The sequence below is a fragment of the Pseudophryne corroboree genome, unplaced genomic scaffold (assembly GCF_028390025.1).
Source record: "Pseudophryne corroboree isolate aPseCor3 unplaced genomic scaffold, aPseCor3.hap2 scaffold_191, whole genome shotgun sequence".
In the NCBI taxonomy this organism is placed as follows: Eukaryota; Metazoa; Chordata; class Amphibia; order Anura; family Myobatrachidae; genus Pseudophryne; species Pseudophryne corroboree.
This window is the reverse complement of record NW_026968548.1, coordinates 368,748-385,691: the sequence shown is the minus strand read 5'-3', so window position 1 is coordinate 385,691 and position 16,944 is coordinate 368,748. Positions and strand designations below refer to the sequence as shown.

At 49.9% G+C, this 16,944-nt stretch overlaps 27 non-coding genes and 2 pseudogenes across 27 annotated transcripts; all 29 read right to left on the bottom strand.

Moving 5' to 3' along the window:
• Positions 1 to 134: 134 nt before the first annotated feature.
• Positions 135 to 298, bottom strand: LOC135003923 (U1 spliceosomal RNA). Its single transcript, XR_010204801.1, has one exon. It is a non-coding gene; the product is annotated as a U1 spliceosomal RNA (small nuclear RNA).
• A 674-nt stretch (positions 299 to 972) lies between these two features.
• Positions 973 to 1,133, bottom strand: LOC135004154 (U1 spliceosomal RNA). The gene has a single exon (XR_010204996.1). It is a non-coding gene; the product is annotated as a U1 spliceosomal RNA (small nuclear RNA).
• Positions 1,134 to 1,285: 152 nt separating this feature from the next.
• Positions 1,286 to 1,449, bottom strand: LOC135003846 (U1 spliceosomal RNA). Its single transcript, XR_010204727.1, has one exon. It is a non-coding gene; the product is annotated as a U1 spliceosomal RNA (small nuclear RNA).
• A 674-nt stretch (positions 1,450 to 2,123) lies between these two features.
• Positions 2,124 to 2,286, bottom strand: LOC135004010 (U1 spliceosomal RNA). Its single transcript, XR_010204886.1, has one exon. It is a non-coding gene; the product is annotated as a U1 spliceosomal RNA (small nuclear RNA).
• Positions 2,287 to 2,438: 152 nt separating this feature from the next.
• On the bottom strand, positions 2,439 to 2,602 carry LOC135003904 (U1 spliceosomal RNA). Its single transcript, XR_010204782.1, has one exon. It is a non-coding gene; the product is annotated as a U1 spliceosomal RNA (small nuclear RNA).
• A 674-nt stretch (positions 2,603 to 3,276) lies between these two features.
• Positions 3,277 to 3,439, bottom strand: LOC135003999 (U1 spliceosomal RNA). The gene has a single exon (XR_010204875.1). It is a non-coding gene; the product is annotated as a U1 spliceosomal RNA (small nuclear RNA).
• Positions 3,440 to 3,591: 152 nt separating this feature from the next.
• On the bottom strand, positions 3,592 to 3,755 carry LOC135003931 (U1 spliceosomal RNA). The gene has a single exon (XR_010204809.1). It is a non-coding gene; the product is annotated as a U1 spliceosomal RNA (small nuclear RNA).
• A 673-nt stretch (positions 3,756 to 4,428) lies between these two features.
• On the bottom strand, positions 4,429 to 4,591 carry LOC135003976 (U1 spliceosomal RNA). The gene has a single exon (XR_010204854.1). It is a non-coding gene; the product is annotated as a U1 spliceosomal RNA (small nuclear RNA).
• Positions 4,592 to 4,743: 152 nt separating this feature from the next.
• Positions 4,744 to 4,907, bottom strand: LOC135003890 (U1 spliceosomal RNA). Its single transcript, XR_010204769.1, has one exon. It is a non-coding gene; the product is annotated as a U1 spliceosomal RNA (small nuclear RNA).
• A 674-nt stretch (positions 4,908 to 5,581) lies between these two features.
• LOC135003975 (U1 spliceosomal RNA) lies at positions 5,582 to 5,744 on the bottom strand. The gene has a single exon (XR_010204853.1). It is a non-coding gene; the product is annotated as a U1 spliceosomal RNA (small nuclear RNA).
• A 152-nt stretch (positions 5,745 to 5,896) lies between these two features.
• LOC135003903 (U1 spliceosomal RNA) lies at positions 5,897 to 6,060 on the bottom strand. The gene has a single exon (XR_010204781.1). It is a non-coding gene; the product is annotated as a U1 spliceosomal RNA (small nuclear RNA).
• Positions 6,061 to 6,754: 694 nt separating this feature from the next.
• LOC135004139 (U1 spliceosomal RNA) lies at positions 6,755 to 6,895 on the bottom strand (annotated as a pseudogene).
• Positions 6,896 to 7,047: 152 nt separating this feature from the next.
• On the bottom strand, positions 7,048 to 7,211 carry LOC135003936 (U1 spliceosomal RNA). Its single transcript, XR_010204814.1, has one exon. It is a non-coding gene; the product is annotated as a U1 spliceosomal RNA (small nuclear RNA).
• Positions 7,212 to 7,885: 674 nt separating this feature from the next.
• On the bottom strand, positions 7,886 to 8,048 carry LOC135003993 (U1 spliceosomal RNA). Its single transcript, XR_010204870.1, has one exon. It is a non-coding gene; the product is annotated as a U1 spliceosomal RNA (small nuclear RNA).
• Positions 8,049 to 8,200: 152 nt separating this feature from the next.
• Positions 8,201 to 8,364, bottom strand: LOC135003879 (U1 spliceosomal RNA). The gene has a single exon (XR_010204759.1). It is a non-coding gene; the product is annotated as a U1 spliceosomal RNA (small nuclear RNA).
• A 674-nt stretch (positions 8,365 to 9,038) lies between these two features.
• On the bottom strand, positions 9,039 to 9,201 carry LOC135003974 (U1 spliceosomal RNA). Its single transcript, XR_010204852.1, has one exon. It is a non-coding gene; the product is annotated as a U1 spliceosomal RNA (small nuclear RNA).
• A 152-nt stretch (positions 9,202 to 9,353) lies between these two features.
• LOC135003919 (U1 spliceosomal RNA) lies at positions 9,354 to 9,517 on the bottom strand. Its single transcript, XR_010204797.1, has one exon. It is a non-coding gene; the product is annotated as a U1 spliceosomal RNA (small nuclear RNA).
• Positions 9,518 to 10,191: 674 nt separating this feature from the next.
• Positions 10,192 to 10,354, bottom strand: LOC135004026 (U1 spliceosomal RNA). Its single transcript, XR_010204897.1, has one exon. It is a non-coding gene; the product is annotated as a U1 spliceosomal RNA (small nuclear RNA).
• A 152-nt stretch (positions 10,355 to 10,506) lies between these two features.
• On the bottom strand, positions 10,507 to 10,670 carry LOC135003938 (U1 spliceosomal RNA). The gene has a single exon (XR_010204816.1). It is a non-coding gene; the product is annotated as a U1 spliceosomal RNA (small nuclear RNA).
• A 674-nt stretch (positions 10,671 to 11,344) lies between these two features.
• LOC135003973 (U1 spliceosomal RNA) lies at positions 11,345 to 11,507 on the bottom strand. The gene has a single exon (XR_010204851.1). It is a non-coding gene; the product is annotated as a U1 spliceosomal RNA (small nuclear RNA).
• A 152-nt stretch (positions 11,508 to 11,659) lies between these two features.
• LOC135003925 (U1 spliceosomal RNA) lies at positions 11,660 to 11,823 on the bottom strand. The gene has a single exon (XR_010204803.1). It is a non-coding gene; the product is annotated as a U1 spliceosomal RNA (small nuclear RNA).
• Positions 11,824 to 12,497: 674 nt separating this feature from the next.
• Positions 12,498 to 12,660, bottom strand: LOC135004024 (U1 spliceosomal RNA). The gene has a single exon (XR_010204895.1). It is a non-coding gene; the product is annotated as a U1 spliceosomal RNA (small nuclear RNA).
• A 152-nt stretch (positions 12,661 to 12,812) lies between these two features.
• Positions 12,813 to 12,976, bottom strand: LOC135004198 (U1 spliceosomal RNA). Its single transcript, XR_010205036.1, has one exon. It is a non-coding gene; the product is annotated as a U1 spliceosomal RNA (small nuclear RNA).
• Positions 12,977 to 13,647: 671 nt separating this feature from the next.
• On the bottom strand, positions 13,648 to 13,811 carry LOC135004035 (U1 spliceosomal RNA). The gene has a single exon (XR_010204906.1). It is a non-coding gene; the product is annotated as a U1 spliceosomal RNA (small nuclear RNA).
• A 152-nt stretch (positions 13,812 to 13,963) lies between these two features.
• On the bottom strand, positions 13,964 to 14,127 carry LOC135003910 (U1 spliceosomal RNA). Its single transcript, XR_010204788.1, has one exon. It is a non-coding gene; the product is annotated as a U1 spliceosomal RNA (small nuclear RNA).
• A 694-nt stretch (positions 14,128 to 14,821) lies between these two features.
• Positions 14,822 to 14,963, bottom strand: LOC135004093 (U1 spliceosomal RNA; annotated as a pseudogene).
• A 152-nt stretch (positions 14,964 to 15,115) lies between these two features.
• On the bottom strand, positions 15,116 to 15,279 carry LOC135004106 (U1 spliceosomal RNA). Its single transcript, XR_010204961.1, has one exon. It is a non-coding gene; the product is annotated as a U1 spliceosomal RNA (small nuclear RNA).
• Positions 15,280 to 15,950: 671 nt separating this feature from the next.
• Positions 15,951 to 16,114, bottom strand: LOC135004034 (U1 spliceosomal RNA). Its single transcript, XR_010204905.1, has one exon. It is a non-coding gene; the product is annotated as a U1 spliceosomal RNA (small nuclear RNA).
• Positions 16,115 to 16,266: 152 nt separating this feature from the next.
• LOC135003899 (U1 spliceosomal RNA) lies at positions 16,267 to 16,430 on the bottom strand. The gene has a single exon (XR_010204777.1). It is a non-coding gene; the product is annotated as a U1 spliceosomal RNA (small nuclear RNA).
• Positions 16,431 to 16,944: the final 514 nt, after the last annotated feature.

Genomic DNA, 16,944 nt, shown 5'->3' with positions numbered 1-16,944 from the left:
GGAGGGTCGCTGCTCGGGTACCCCCCTGTAAAGTGAAGGAGATCCAACTGAGGCAGCACAAGGGAACTCTCGAAAGAAGAACAAGGCTAAAGGAAAATCTGAGACAAAGAAATCTGACTTTTACCAGAGCTGACCAGAAGAAATCACAAACACAGCCTCCCACTACCACAAATAATGCAGTCAAGTTTCCCACATTTGGGGAAATCACAGGGGTCAGCATACCCAAAATGCAATGAATAAACCTCACCCTGGGAGAAAAATCTTCATGACCATGGTATCTCCTATGCAAAATAAGTATGATTTGGAATAGGGCTGGGGAGGGCCGCTACTCATGCACATCTCTGTCAAGTAAAGGAGATTTAACTGAGGCAACACAAGGGAACTCTCATCTGGGGACAACAACTGCAGGGAGAACATATATTTTCAGATGAACATGGGAGGGCAGAAGGCTGCCTAATACTGAAGCACCCCCAAACAACAAACCAAATGCAACAACTAGTGCAAGCATTCCTGGGGGAAGGCCTGCCGCAGATGGATTTGCATATGGTGATGTCATCCAAGCAGTGGGTCAAAGTTGGCTTCAACCCTCGTCTGCATATGAAAAGAGAAAAGGGGCGTGCAGGGCATGGTGGCCTTTTGCGGCGCTTGGCTGACCCCTAGTTTGCATTAAACACCTCCACCCTCCTTTGGTGTGGGGCTCATGTTGGCTATGCCCCAGCCCCTGAAGCATTCAAGCTGATTTCTTGCAGCAGCTGGGCACTGTAACAGCTCCAGAGCTGCTCTGTAAGGCAAGTAAAAGGGTGTGGGCCCTGCAGCACTACCTGTAGTTCGCATTGTGCGTTGGAAGGCACAAAGTAAGCAGACAGGAGGAGAAGTCAGGATAGTGCGCAAGGGCATAGAAGGGAGCGGCTCAAGAAAAGAGAAGTGGAAACAGACAGCAAACTAGGCTGGAGAGAGACCTGAGACAAAGAGATCTGAATTATACGAGAGCCGACCAGGGGAAACACAAATTATGCAGTCAAGTTTCCCACATTTGGGGAAATCGCATGAGCAGCACACCCAGAGCAATGGGTGAGCCTTGCCCTGGGAGAAGCACCTTCATGATCATAGTATCTCACCTGGCAGGTAAGTAGGAGTTGGGCTAGAGCTGGGGAGGGTCGCTGCTCGGGTACCCCCCTGTAAAGTGAAGGAGATCCAACTGAGGCAGCACAAGGGAACTCTCGAAAGAAGAACAAGGCTAGAGGAAAATCTTAGACAAAGAAATCTGACTTTTACCAGAGCTGACCAGAGGAAAGCACAAACACAGTCCCCCACTACCACAAATAATGCAGTCAAGTTTCCCACATTTGGGGAAATCACAGGGGTCAGCATACCCAAAATGCAATGAATGAACCTCACCCTGGGAGAACAATCTTCATGACCATGGTATCTCCTATGCAAAATAAGTATGATTTGGAATAGGGCTGGGGAGGGCCGCTGCTCATGCACATCTCTGTCAAGTAAAGGAGATTCAACTGAGGCAGCACAAGGGAACTCTCATCTGGGGACAACAACTGCAGGGAGAACACATATTTTCAGATGAACATGGGAGGGCAGAAGGCTGCCTAATACTGAAGCACCCCCAAACAACAAACCAAATGCAACAACTAGTGCAAGCATTCCTGGGGGAAGTTCTGCAGAAGACGGATTTGCATACGGTGATGTCATCCAAGCAGTGGGTCAAAGTTGGCTTCAACCCTCATCTGCATATGAAAAGAGAAAAGGGGCGTGCAGTGCATGGCGGCCTTTTGCGGTGCTTGGATGACCCCTAGTTCGCATTAAACACCTCCACCCTCCTTTGGTGTGGGGCTCATGTTGGCCATGCCCCATCCCCTGAAGCATTCAAGCAGATTTCTTGCAGCAGCTGGGCACTGTAACAGCTCCAGAGCTGCTCTGTAAGGCAAGTAAAAGGGTGTGGGCCCTGCAGCACTACCTGTAGTTTGCATTGTGCATTGGAAGGCACAAAGTAAGCAGACGGGAGGAGAAGTCAGGATAGTGCACAAGGGTATAGAAGGGAGCGGCTGAAGAAAAGAGAAGTGGAAACAGACAGCAAACTAGGCTGGAGAGAGACCTGAGACAAAGAGATCTGAATTATACGAGAGCCGACCAGGGGAAACACAAATTATGCAGTCAAGTTTCCCACATTTGGGGAAATCGCAGGGGCAGCACACCCAGAGTGCAATGGGTGAGCCTTGCCCTGGGAGAAGCACCATCATGATCATAGTATCTCACCTGGCAGGTAAGTAGGAGTTGGGCTAGAGCTGGGGAGGGTCTCTGCTCGGGCACCCCCCTGTCAAGTGAAGGAGATCCAACTGAGGCAGCACAAGGGAACTCTCAAAAGAAGAACAAGGCTAGAGGAAGATCTGAAACAAAGAAATCTGACTTTTACCAGAGCTGACCAGAGGAAAACACAAACACAGTCCCCCACTACCACAAATAAAGCAGTCGAGTTTCCCACATTTGGGGAAATCACAGGGGTCAGCATACCCAGAATGCAATGAATGAACCTCACCCTGGGAGAATAATCTTCATGACCATGGTATCTCCTATGCAAAATAAGTATGATTTGGGATAGAGCTGGGGTGGGCCGCTGCTCAGGCACATCTCTGTCAAGTTAAGGAGATTCAACTGAGGCAGCACAAGGGAACTCTCATCTGGGGACAACAACTGCAGGGAGAACACATATTTTCAGATGAACATGGGAGGGCAGAAGGCTGCCTAATACTGAAGCACCCCCAAACAACAAACCAAATGCAACAACTAGTGCAAGCATTCCTGGGGGAAGGCCTGCCGCAGATGGATTTGCATATGGTGATGTCATCCAAGCAGTGGGTCAAAGTTGGCTTCAACCCTCGTCTGCATATGAAAACAGAAAAGGGGCGTGCAGGGCATGGTGGCCTTTTGCGGCGCTTGTCTGACCCCTAGTTTGCATTAAACACCTCCACCCTCCTTCGGTGTGGGGCTCATGTTGGCTATGCCCCAGCCCCTGAAGCATTCAAGCTGATTTCTTGCAGCAGCTGGGCACTGTAACAGCTCCAGAGCTGCTCTGTAAGGCAAGTAAAAGGGTGTGGGCCCTGCAGCACTACCTGTAGTTTGCATTGTGCATTGGAAGGCACAAAGTAAGCAGACGGGAGGAGAAGTCAGGATAGTGCACAAGGGTATAGAAGGGAGCGGCTGAAGAAAAGAGAAGTGGAAACAGACAGCAAACTAGGCTGGAGAGAGACCTGAGACAGAGAGATCTGAATTATACGAGAGCCGACCAGGGGAAACACAAATTATGCAGTCAAGTTTCCCACATTTGGGGAAATTGCAGGAGCAGCACACCCAGAGTACAATGGGTGAGCCTTGCCCAGGGAGAAGCACCTTCATGATCATAGTATCTCACCTGGCAGGTAAGTAGGAGTTGGGCTAGAGCTGGGGAGGGTCGCTGCTCGGGTACCCCCCTGTAAAGTGAAGGAGATCCAACTGAGGCAGCACAAGGGAACTCTCGAAAGAAGAACAAGGCTAAAGGAAAATGTGAGACAAAGAAATCTGACTTTTACCAGAGCTGACCAGAGGAAAGCACAAACACAGTCTCCCACTACCACAAATAATGCAGTCAAGTTTCCCACATTTGGGGAAATCACAGGGGTCAGCATACCCAAAATGCAATGAATGAACCTCACCCTGGGAGAAAAATCTTCATGACCATGGTATCTCCTATGCAAAATAAGCATGATTTGGAATAGGGCTGGGGAGGGCCGCTGCTCATGCACATCTCTGTCAAGTAAAGGAGATTCAACTGAGGCAGCACAAGGGAACTCTCATCTTGGGTCAACAACTGCAGGGAGAACACATATTTTCAGATGAACATGGGAGGGCAGAAGGCTGCCTAATACTGAAGCACCCCCAAACAACAAACCAAATGCAACAACTAGTGCAAGCATTACTGGGGGAAGTTCTGCAGAAGACGGATTTGCATACGGTGATGTCATCCAAGCAGTGGGTCAAAGTTGGCTTCAACCCTCATCTGCATATGAAAAGAGAAAAGGGGCGTGCAGGGCATGGCGGCCTTTGCGGTGCTTGGATGACCCGTAGTTCGCATTAAACACCTCCACCCTCCTTTTGTGTGGGGCTCATGTTGGCCATGCCCCATCCCCTGAAGCATTCAAGCTGATTTCTTGCAGCAGCTGGGCACTGTAACAGCTCCAGAGCTGCTCTGTAAGGCAAGTAAAAGGGTGTGGGCCCTGCAGCACTACCTGTAGTTCGCATTGTGCGTTTGAAGGCACAAAGTAAGCAGACAGGAGGATAAGTCAGGATAGTGCGCAAGGGCATAGAAGGGAGCGGCTCAAGAAAAGAGAAGTGGAAACAGAAAGCAAACTAGGCTGGAGAGAGACCTGAGACAAAGAGATCTGAATTATACGAGAGCCGACCAGGGGAAACACAAATTATGCAGTCAAGTTTCCCACATTTGGGGAAATCGCAGGGGCAGCACACCCAGAGTGCAATGGGTGAGCCTTGCCCTGGGAGAAGCACCTTCATGATCATAGTATCTCACCTGGCAGGTAAGTAGGAGTTGGGCTAGAGCTGGGGAGGGTCGCTGCTCGGGTACCCCCCTGTAAAGTGAAGGAGATCCAACTGAGGCAGCACAAGGGAACTCTCGAAAGAAGAACAAGGCTAGAGGAAAATCTGAGACAAAGAAATCTGACTTTTACCAGAGCTGACCAGAGGAAAGCACAAACACAGTCCCCCACTACCAAAAATAATGCAGTCAAGTTTCCCACATTTGGGGAAATCACAGGGGTCAGCATACCCAAAATGCAATGAATGAACCTCACCCTGGGAGAACAATCTTCATGACCATGTTATCTCCTATGCAAAATAAGTATGATTTGGAATAGGGCTGGGGAGGGCCGCTGCTCAGGCACATCTCTGTCAAGTAAAGGAGATTCAACTGAGGCAGCACAAGGGAACTCTCATCTGGGGACAACAACTGCAGGGAGAACACATATTTTCAGATGAACATGGGAGGGCAGAAGGCTGCCTAATACTGAAGCACCCCCAAACAACAAACCAAATGCAACAACTAGTGCAAGCATTCCTGGGGGAAGTTCTGCAGAAGACGGATTTGCATACGGTGATGTCATCCAAGCAGTGGGTCAAAGTTGGCTTCAACCCTCATCTGCATATGAAAAGAGAAAAGGGGCGTGCAGGGCTTGGCGGCCTTTTGCGGTGCTTGGATGACCCCTAGTTCGCATTAAACTCCTCCACCCTCCTTTGGTGTGGGGCTCATGTTGGCCATGCCCCATCCCATGAAGCATTCAAGCTGATTTCTTGCAGCAGCTGGGCACTGTAACAGCTCCAGAGCTGCTCTGTAAGGCAAGTAAAAGGGTGTGGGCCCTGCAGCACTACCTGTAGTTTGCATTGTGCATTGGAAGGCACAAAGTAAGCAGACGGGAGGAGAAGTCAGGATAGTGCACAAGGGTATAGAAGGGAGCGGCTAAAGAAAAGAGAAGTGGAAACAGACAGCAAACTAGGCTGGAGAGAGACCTGAGACAAAGAGATCTGAATTATACGAGAGCCGACCAGGGGAAACACAAATTATGCAGTCAAGTTTCCCACATTTGGGGAAATCGCAGGGGCAGCACACCCAGAGTGCAATGGGTGAGCCTTGCCCTGGGAGAAGCACCTTCATGATCATAGTATCTCACCTGGCAGGTAAGTAGGAGTTGGGCTAGAGCTGGGGAGGGTCGCTGCTCGGGCACCCCCCTGTCAAGTGAAGGAGATCCAACTGAGGCAGCACAAGGGAACTCTCGAAAGAAGAACAAGGCTAGAGGAAGATCTGAAACAAAGAAATCTGACTTTTACCAGAGCTGACCAGAGGAAAACACAAACACAGTCCCCCACTACCACAAATAAAGCAGTCGAGTTTCCCACATTTGGGGAAATCACAGGGGTCAGCATACCCAGAATGCAATGAATGAACCTCACCCTGGGAGAATAATCTTCATGACCATGGTATCTCCTATGCAAAATAAGTATGATTTGGGATAGAGCTGGGGAGGGCCGCTGCTCAGGCACATCTCTGTCAAGTAAAGGAGATTCAACTGAGGCAGCACAAGGGAACTCTCATCTGGGGATAACAACTGCAGGGAGAACACATATTTTCAGATGAACATGGAGGGCAGAAGGCTGCCTAATACTGAAGCACCCCCAAACAACAAACCAAATGCAACAACTAGTGCAAGCATTCCTGGGGGAAGGCCTGCCGCAGATGGATTTGCATATGGTGATGTCATCCAAGCAGTGGGTCAAAGTTGGCTTCAACCCTCGTCTGCATATGAAAAGAGAAAAGGGGCGTGCAGGGCATGGTGGCCTTTTGCGGCGCTTGGCTGACCCCTAGTTTGCATTAAACACCTCCACCCTCCTTCGGTGTGGGGCTCATGTTGGCTATGCCCCAGCCCCTGAAGCATTCAAGCTGATTTCTTGCAGCAGCTGGGCACTGTAACAGCTCCAGAGCTGCTCTGTAAGGCAAGTAAAAGGGTGTGGGCCCTGCAGCACTACCTGTAGTTTGCATTGTGCATTGGAAGGCACAAAGTAAGCAGACGGGAGGAGAAGTCAGGATAGTGCACAAGGGTATAGATGGGAGGGGCTCAAGAAAAAAGAAGTGGAAACAGACAGCAAACTAGGCTGGAGAGAGACCTGAGACAAAGAGATCTAAATTATACGAGAGCCGACCAGGGGAAACACAAATTATGCAGTCAAGTTTCCCACATTTCGGGAAATCGCAGGGGCAGCACACCCAGAGTGCAATGGTGGGCCTTGCCCTGGGAGAAGCACCTTCATGATCATAGTATCTCACCTGGCAGGTAAGTAGGAGTTGGGCTAGAGCTGGGGAGGGTCGCTGCTCGGGCACCCCCCTGTCAAGTGAAGGAGATCCAACTGAGGCAGCACAAGGGAACTCTCGAAAGAAGAACAAGGCTAGAGGAAGATCTGAAACAAAGAAATCTGACTTTTACCAGAGCTGACCAGAGGAAAACACAAACACAGTCCCCCACTACCACAAATAAAGCAGTCGCGTTTCCCACATTTAGGGAAATCACAGAGGTCAGCATACCCAGAATGCAATGAATGAACCTCACCCTGGGAGAACAATCTTCATGACCATGGTATCTCCTATGCAAAATAAGTATGATTTGGAATAGGGCTGGGGAGGGCCGCTGCTCATGCACATCTCTGTCAAGTAAAGGAGATTCAACTGAGGCAGCACAAGGGAACTCTCATCTGGGGACAACAACTGCAGGGAGAACACATATTTTCAGATGAACATGGGAGGGCAGAAGGCTGCCTAATACTGAAGCACCCCCAAACAACAAACCAAATGCAACAACTAGTACAAGCATTCCTGGGGGAAGTTCTGCAGAAGACGGATTTGCATATGGTGATGTCATCCAAGCAGTGGGTCAAAGTTGGCTTCAACCCTCGTCTGCATATGAAAAGAGAAAAGGGGCGTGCAGGGCATGGCGGCCTTTTGCGGCGCTTGGATGACCCCTAGTTCGCATTAAACACCTCCACCCTCCTTCGGTGTGGGGCTCATGTTGGCTATGCCCCAGCCCCTGAAGCATTCAAGCTGATTTCTTGCAGCAGCTGGGCACTGTAACAGCTCCAGAGCTGCTCTGTAAGGCAAGTAAAAGGGTGTGGGCCCTGCAGCACTACCTGTAGTTCGCATTGTGCGTTGGAAGGCACAAAGTAAGCAGAGAGGAGGAGAAGTCAGGATAGTGCGCAAGGGCATAGAAGGGAGCGGCTCAAGAAAAGAGAAGTGGAAACAGACAGCAAACTAGGCTGGAGAGAGACCTGAGACAAAGAGATCTGAATTATACGAGAGCCGACCAGGGGAAACACAAATTATGCAGTCAAGTTTCCCACATTTGGGGAAATCGCAGGAGCAGCACACCCAGAGTGCAATGGGTGAGCCTTGCCCTGGGAGAAGCACCTTCATGATCATAGTATCTCACCTGGCAGGTAAGTAGGATTTGGGCTAGAGCTGGGGAGGGTCGCTGCTCGGGTACCCCCCTGTCAAGTGAAGGAGATCCAACTGAGGCAGCACAAGGGAACTCTCGAAAGAAGAACAAGGCTAGAGTAAAATATGAGACAAAGAAATCTGACTTTTACCAGAGCTGACCAGAGGAAAGCACAAACACAGTCCCCCACTACCACAAATAATGCAGTCAAGTTTCCCACATTTGGGGAAATCACAGGGGTCAGCATACCCAAAATGCAATGAATGAACCTCACCCTGAGAGAACAATCTTCATGACCATGGTATCTCCTATGCAAAATAAGTATGATTTGGAATAGGGCTGGGGAGGGCCGCTGCTCATGCACATCTCTGTCAAGTAAAGGAGATTCAACTGAGGCAGCACAAGGGAACTCTCATCTGGGGACAACAACTGCAGGGAGAACACATATTTTTAGATGAACATGGGAGGGCAGAAGGCTGCCTAATACTGAAGCACCCCCAAACAACAAACCAAATGCAACAACTAGTGCAAGCATTCCTGGGGGAAGTTCTGCAGAAGACGGATTTGCATACGGTGATGTCATCCAAGCAGTTGGTCAAAGTTGGCTTCAACCCTCATCTGCATATGAAAAGAGAAAAGGGGCGTGCAGGGCATGGCGGCCTTTTGCGGTGCTTGGGTGACCCCTAGTTCGCATTAAACACCTCCACCCTCCTTTGGTGTGGGGCTCATGTTGGCCATGCCCCATCCCCTGAAGCATTCAAGCAGATTTCTTGCAGCAGCTGGGCACTGTAACAGCTCCAGAGCTGCTCTGTAAGGCAAGTAAAAGGGTGTGGGCCCTGCAGCACTACCTGTAGTTTGCATTGTACATTGGAAGGCACAAAGTAAGCAGACGGGAGGAGAAGTCAGGATAGTGCACAAGGGTATAGAAGGGAGCGGCTGAAGAAAAGAGAAGTGGAAACAGACAGCAAACTAGGCTGTAGAGAGATCTGAGACAAAGAGATCTGAATTATACGAGAGCCGACCAGGGGAAACACAAATTATGCAGTCAAGTTTCCCACATTTGGGGAAATCGCAGGGGCAGCACACCCAGAGTGCAATGGGTGAGCCTTGCCCTGGGAGAAGCACCTTCATGATCATAGTATCTCACCTGGCAGGTAAGTAGGAGTTGGGCTAGAGCTGGGGAGGGTCGCTGCTCGGGCACCCCCCTGTTAAGAGAAGGAGATCCAACTGAGGCAGCACAAGGGAACTCTCAAAAGAAGAACAAGGCTAGAGGAAGATCTGAAACAAAGAAATCTGACTTTTACCAGAGCTGACCAGAAGAAAACACAAACACAGTCCCCCACTACCACAAATAAAGCAGTCGAGTTTCCCACATTTGGGGAAATCACAGGGGTCAGCATACCCAGAATGCAATGAATGAACCTCACCCTGGGAGAATAATCTTCATGACCATGGTATCTCCTATGCAAAATAAGTATGATTTGGGATAGAGCTGGGGAGGGCCGCTGCTCAGGCACATCTCTGTCAAGTTAAGGAGATTCAACTGAGGCAGCACAAGGGAACTCTCATCTGGGGACAACAACTGCAGGGAGAACACATATTTTCAGATGAACATGGGAGGGCAGAAGGCTGCCTAATACTGAAGCACCCCCAAACAACAAACCAAATGCAACAACTAGTGCAAGCATTCCTTGGGGAAGGCCTGCCGCAGATGGATTTGCATATGGTGATGTCATCCAAGCAGTGGGTCAAAGTTGGCTTCAACCCTCGTCTGCATATGAAAACAGAAAAGGGGCGTGCAGGGCATGGTGGCCTTTTGCGGCGCTTGACTGACCCCTAGTTTGCATTAAACACCTCCACCCTCCTTCGGTGTGGGGCTCATGTTGGCTATGCCCCAGCCCCTGAAGCATTCAAGCTGATTTCTTGCAGCAGCTGGGCACTGTAACAGCTCCAGAGCTGCTCTGTAAGGCACGTAAAAGGGTGTGGGCCCTGCAGCACTACCTGTAGTTTGCATTGTGCATTGGAAGGCACAAAGTAAGCAGACGGGAGGAGAAGTCAGGATAGTGCACAAGGGTATAGAAGGAAGCGGCTGAAGAAAAGAGAAGTTGAAACAGACAGCAAACTAGGCTGGAGAGAGACCTGAGACAAAGAGATCTGAATTATACGAGAGCCGACCAGGGGAAACACAAATTATGCAGTCAAGTTTCCCACATTTGGGGAAATCGCAGGAGCAGCACACCCAGAGTACAATGGGTGAGCCTTGCCCTGGGAGAAGCACCTTCATGATCATAGTATCTCACCTGGCAGGTAAGTAGGAGTTGGTCTAGAGCTGGGGAGGGTTGCTGCTCGGGTACCCCCCTGTAAAGTGAAGGAGATCCAACTGAGGCAGCACAAGGGAACTCTCGAAAGAAGAACAAGGCTAAAGGAAAATCTGAGACAAAGAAATCTGACTTTTACCAGAGCTGACCAGAAGAAATCACAAACACAGCCTCCCACTACCACAAATAATGCAGTCAAGTTTCCCACATTTGGGGAAATCACAGGGGTCAGCATACCCAAAATGCAATGAATGAACCTCACCCTGGGAGAAAAATCTTCATGACCATGGTATCTCCTATGCAAAATAAGTATGATTTGGAATAGGGCTGGGGAGGGCCGCTGCTCATGCACATCTCTATCAAGTAAAGGAGATTCAACTGAGGCAGCACAAGGGAACTCTCATCTGGGGACAACAACTGCAGGGAGAACATATATTTTCAGAAGAACATGGGAGGGCAGAAGGCTGCCTAATACTGAAGCACCCCCAAACAACAAACCAAATGCAACAACTAGTGCAAGCATTCCTGGGGGAAGGCCTGCCGCAGATGGATTTGCATATGGTGATGTCATCCAAGCAGTGGGTCAAAGTTGGCTTCAACCCTCGTCTGCATATGAAAAGAGAAAAGGGGCGTGCAGGGCATGGTGGCCTTTTGCGGCGCTTGGCTGACCCCTAGTTTGCATTAAACACCTCCAACCTCCTTTGGTGTGGGGCTCATGTTGGCTATGCCCCAGCCCCTGAAGCATTCAAGCTGATTTCTTGCAGCAGCTGGGCACTGTAACAGCTCCAGAGCTGCTCTGTAAGGCAAGTAAAAGGGTGTGGGCCCTGCAGCACTACCTGTAGTTCGCATTGTGCGTTGGAAGGCACAAAGTAAGCAGACAGGAGGAGAAGTCAGGATAGTGCGCAAGGGCATAGAAGGGAGCGGCTCAAGAAAAGAGAAGTGGAAACAGACAGCAAACTAGGCTGGAGAGAGACCTGAGACAAAGAGATCTGAATTATACGAGAGCCGACCAGGGGAAACACAAATTATGCAGTCAAGTTTCCCACATTTGGGGAAATCGCAGGGGCAGCACACCCAGAGTGCAATGGGTGAGCCTTGCCCTGGGAGAAGCACCTTCATGATCATAGTATCTCACCTGGCAGGTAAGTAGGAGTTGGGCTAGAGCTGGGGAGGGTCTCTGCTCGGGCACCCCCCTGTCAAGTGAAGGAGATCCAACTGAGGCAGCACAAGGGAACTCTCGAAAGAAGAACAAGGCTAGAGGAAGATCTGAAACAAAGAAATCTGACTTTTACCAGAGCTGACCAGAGGAAAACACAAACACAGTCCCCCACTACCACAAATAAAGCAGTCAAGTTTCCCACATTTGGGGAAATCACAGGGGTCAGCATACCCAGAATGCAATGAATGAACCTCACCCTGGGAGAATAATCTTCATGACCATGGTATCTCCTATGCAAAATAAGTATGATTTGGGATAGAGCTGGGGAGGGCCGCTGCTCAGGCACATCTCTGTCAAGTTAAGGAGATTCAACTGAGGCAGCACAAGGGAACTCTCATCTGGGGACAACAACTGCAGGGAGAACACATATTTTCAGATGAACATGGGAGGGCAGAAGACTGCCTAATACTGAAGCACCCCCAAACAACAAACCAAATGCAACAACTAGTGCAAGCATTCCTGGGGGAAGGCCTGCCGCAGATGGATTTGCATATGGTGATGTCATCCAAGCAGTGGGTCAAAGTTGGCTTCAACCCTCGTCTGCATATGAAAACAGAAAAGGGGCGTGCAGGGCATGGTGGCCTTTTGCGGCGCTTGTCTGACCCCTTGTTTGCATTAAACACCTCCACCCTCCTTCGGTGTGGGGCTCATGTTGGCTATGCCCCAGCCCCTGAAGCATTCAAGCTGATTTCTTGCAGGAGCTGGGCACTGTAACAGCTCCAGAGCTGCTCTGTAAGGCAAGTAAAAGGGTGTGGGCCCTGCAGCACTACCTGTAGTTTGCATTGTGCATTGGAAGGCACAAAGTAAGCAGACGGGAGGAGAAGTCAGGATAGTGCACAAGGGTATAGAAGGGAGCGGCTGAAGAAAAGAGAAGTGGAAACAGACAGCAAACTAGGCTGGAGAGAGACCTGAGACAAAGAGATCTGAATTATACGAGAGCCGACCAGGGGAAACACAAATTATGCAGTCAAGTTTCCCACATTTGGGGAAATCGCAGGAGCAGCACACCCAGAGTACAATGGGTGAGCCTTGCCCTGGGAGAAGCACCTTCATGATCATAGTATCTCACCTGGCAGGTAAGTAGGAGTTGGGCTAGAGCTGGGGAGGGTCGCTGCTCGTGTACCCCCCTGTAAAGTGAAGGAGATCAAACTGAGGCAGCACAAGGGAACTCTCGAAAGAAGAACAAGGCTAAAGGAAAATCTGAGACAAAGAAATCTGACTTTTACCAGAGCTGACCAGAGGAAAGCACAAACACAGTCCCCCACTACCACAAATAATGCAGTCGAGTTTCCCACATTTGGGGAAATCACAGGGGTCAGCATACCCAGAATGCAATGAATGAACCTCACCCTGGGAGAACAATCTTCATGATAATGGTATCTCCTATGCAAAATAAGTATGATTTGGGATATGGCTGGGGAGGGCCGCTGCTCAGGCACATCTCTGTCAAGTAAAGGAGATTCAACTGAGGCAGCACAAGGGAACTCTCATCTGGGGACAACAACAGCAGGGAGAACACATATTTTCAGATGAAAATGGGAGAGCAGAAGGCTGCCTAATACTGAAGCACCCCCAAACAACAAACCAAATGCAACAACTAGTACAAGCATTCCTGGGAAAAGGTCTGCAGAAGACGGATTTGCATACGGTGATGTCATCCAAGCAGTGGGCCAAGGTTGGCTGGAACCCTCATCTGCATATGAAAAGAGAAAAGGGTTATGCAGGGCATGGCGGCCTTTTGCGGTGCTTGGATGACCCTTAGTTCGCATTAAACACCTCCACCCTCCGTCGGTGTGGGGCTCATGTTGGCTATGCCCCAGCCCCTGAAGCATTCAAGCTGATTTCTTGCAGCAGCTGGGCACTGTAACAGCTCCAGAGCTGCTCTGTAAGGCAAGTAAAAGGGTGTTGGCCCTGCAGCACTACCTGTAGTTTGCATTGTGCGTTGGAAGGCACAAAGTAAGCAGACAGGAGAAGTCAGGAGAGTGCACAAGGGCATAGAAGGCAGGGGCTCAAGAAAAGAGAAGTGGAAACAGACAGCAAACTAGGCTAAAGAGAGACCTGAGACAAAGAGATCTGAATTATACGAGTAGCCGACCAGAGGAAACACAAATTATGCAATCAAGTGTCCCACATTTGGGGAAATCGTAGGAGCAGCACACCCAGAGTGCAATGGGTGAGCCTTGCCCTGGGAGAAGCACCTTCCTGATCATAGTATCTCACCTGGCAGGTAAGTAGGAGTTGGGCTTGAGCTGGGGAGGGTCGCTGCTCGGGCACCCCCCTGTCAAGTGAAGGAGATCCAACTGAGGCAGCACAAGGAAACTCTCAAAAAGAGAACAAGGCTAGAGGAAGATCTGAGACAAAGAAATCTGACTTTTACCAGAGCTGACCAGAGGAAAGCACAAACACAGTCCCCCACTACCACAAATAATGCAGTCGAGTTTCCCACATTTGGGGAAATCACAGGGGTCAGCATACCCAGAATGCAATGAATGAACCTCACCCTGGGAGAACAATCTTCATGACCATGGTATCTCCTATGCAAAATAAGTATGATTTGGGATAGGGCTGGGGAGGGCCGCTGCTCAGGCACATCTCTGTCAAGTAAAGGAGATTCAACTGAGGCAGCACAAGGGAACTCTCATCTGGGGACAACAACTGCAGGGAGAACACATATTTTCAGATGAACATGGGAGAGCAGAAGGCTGCCTAATACTGAAGCACCCCAAACAACAAACCAAATGCAACAAATAGTGCAAGCATTCCTGGGGGAAGGTCTGCAGAAGACGGATTTGCATACGGTGATGTCATCCAAGCAGTGGGCCAAAGTTGGCTGGAACCCTCATCTGCATATGAAAAGAGAAAAGGGGTATGCAGGGCATGGCGGCCTTTTGCGGCGCTTGGATGACCCTTAGTTCGCATTAAACACCTCCACCCTCCATCGGTGTGGGGCTCATGTTGGCTATGCCCCAGCCCCTGAAGCATTCAAGCTGATTTCTTGCAGCAGCTGGGCACTGTAACAGCTCCAGAGCTGCTCTGAAAGGCAAGTAAAAGGGTGTGGGCCCTGCAGCACTACCTGTAGTTTGCATTGTGCGTTGGAAGGCACAAAGTAAGCAGACAGGAGGAGAAGTCAAGAGAGTCCACAAGGGTATAGAAGGGAGGGGCTCAAGAAAAAAGAAGTGGAAACAGACAGCAAACTAGGCTGGAGAGAGACCTGAGACAAAGAGATCTGAATTATATGAGAGCCGACCAGGGGAAACACAAATTATGCAGTCAAGTTTCCCACATTTGGGGAAATCGCAGGGGCAGCACACCCAGAGTGCAATGGGTGAGCCTTGCCCTGGGAGAAGCACCTACATGATCATAGTATCTCACCTGGCAGGTAAGTAGGAGTTGGGCTAGAGCTGGGGAGGGTCGCTGCTCGGGCACCCCCCTGTCAAGTGAAGGAGATCCAACTGAGGCAACACAAGGGAACTCTCGAAAGAAGAACAAGGCTAGAGGAAGATCTGAGACAAAGAAATCTGACTTTTACCAGAGCTGACCAGAGGAAAGCACAAACACAGTCCCCCACTACCACAAATAATGCAGTTGAGTTTCCCACATTTGGGGAAATCACAGGGGTCAGCATACCCAGAATGCAATGAATGAACCTAACCCTGGGAGAACAATCTTCATGACCATGGTATCTCCTATGCAAAATAAGTATGATTTGGGATAGGGCTGGGGAGGGCCGCTGCTCAGGCACATCTCTGTCAAGTAAAGGAGATTCAACTGAGGCAGCACAAGGGAACTCTCATCTGGGGACAACAACTGCAGGGAGAACACATATTTTCAGATGAACATGGGAGGGCAGAAGGCTGCCTAATACTGAAGCACCCCCAAACAACAAACCAAATGCAACAACTAGTAAAAGCATTCCTGGGAGAAGGTCTGCAGAAGACGGATTTGCATACGGTGATGTCATCCAAGCAGTGGGCCAAAGTTGGCTGGAACCCTCATCTGCATATGCAAAGAAAAAAGGGTTATGCAGGGCATGGCGGCCTTTTGCGGTGCTTGGATGACCCCTAGTTCGCATTAAACACCTCCATTCTCCTTCGGTGTGGGGCTCATGTTGGCTATGCCCCAGCCCCTGAAGTATTCAAGCTGATTTCTTGCAGCAGCTGGGCACTGTAACAGCTCCAGAGCTGCTCTGTAAGGCAAGTAAAAGGGTGTGGGCCCTGCAGCACTACCTGTAGTTCGCATTGTGCGTTGGAAGGCACAAAGTAAGCAGACAGGAGAAGTCAGGAGAGTGCACAAGGGCATAGAAGGCAGGGGCTCAAGAAAAGAGAAGTGGAAACAGACAGCAAACTAGGCTAAAGAGAGACCTGAGACAAAGAGATCTGAATTATACGAGTAGCCGACCAGAGGAAACACAAATTATGCAATCAAGTGTCCCACATTTGGGGAAATCGTAGGAGCAGCACACCCAGAGTGCAATGGGTGAGCCTTGCCCTGGGAGAAGCACCTTCCTGATCATAGTATCTCACCTGGCAGGTAAGTAGGAGTTGGGCTTGAGCTGGGGAGGGTCGCTGCTCGGGCACCCCCCTGTCAAGTGAAGGAGATCCAACTGAGGCAGCACAAGGAAACTCTCAAAAAGAGAACAAGGCTAGAGGAAGATCTGAGACAAAGAAATCTGACTTTTACCAGAGCTGACCAGAGGAAAGCACAAACACAGTCCCCCACTACCACAAATAATGCAGTCGAGTTTCCCACATTTGGGGAAATCACAGGGGTCAGCATACCCAGAATGCAATGAATGAACCTCACCCTGGGAGAACAATCTTCATGACCATGGTATCTCCTATGCAAAATAAGTATGATTTGGGATAGGGCTGGGGAGGGCCGCTGCTCAGGCACATCTCTGTCAAGTAAAGGAGATTCAACTGAGGCAGCACAAGGGAACTCTCATCTGGGGACAACAACTGCAGGGAGAACACATATTTTCAGATGAACATGGGAGAGCAGAAGGCTGCCTAATACTGAAGCACCCCAAACAACAAACCAAATGCAACAAATAGTACAAGCATTCCTGGGGGAAGGTCTGCAGAAGACGGATTTGCATACGGTGATGTCATCCAAGCAGTGGGCCAAAGTTGGCTGGAACCCTCATCTGCATATGAAAAGAGAAAAGGGGTATGCAGGGCATGGCGGCCTTTTGCGGCGCTTGGATGACCCTTAGTTCGCATTAAACACCTCCACCCTCCGTCGGTGTGGGGCTCATGTTGGCTATGCCCCAGCCCCTGAAGCATTCAAGCTGATTTCTTGCAGCAGCTGGGCACTGTAACAGCTCCAGAGCTGCTCTGAAAGGCAAGTAAAAGGGTGTGGGCCCTGC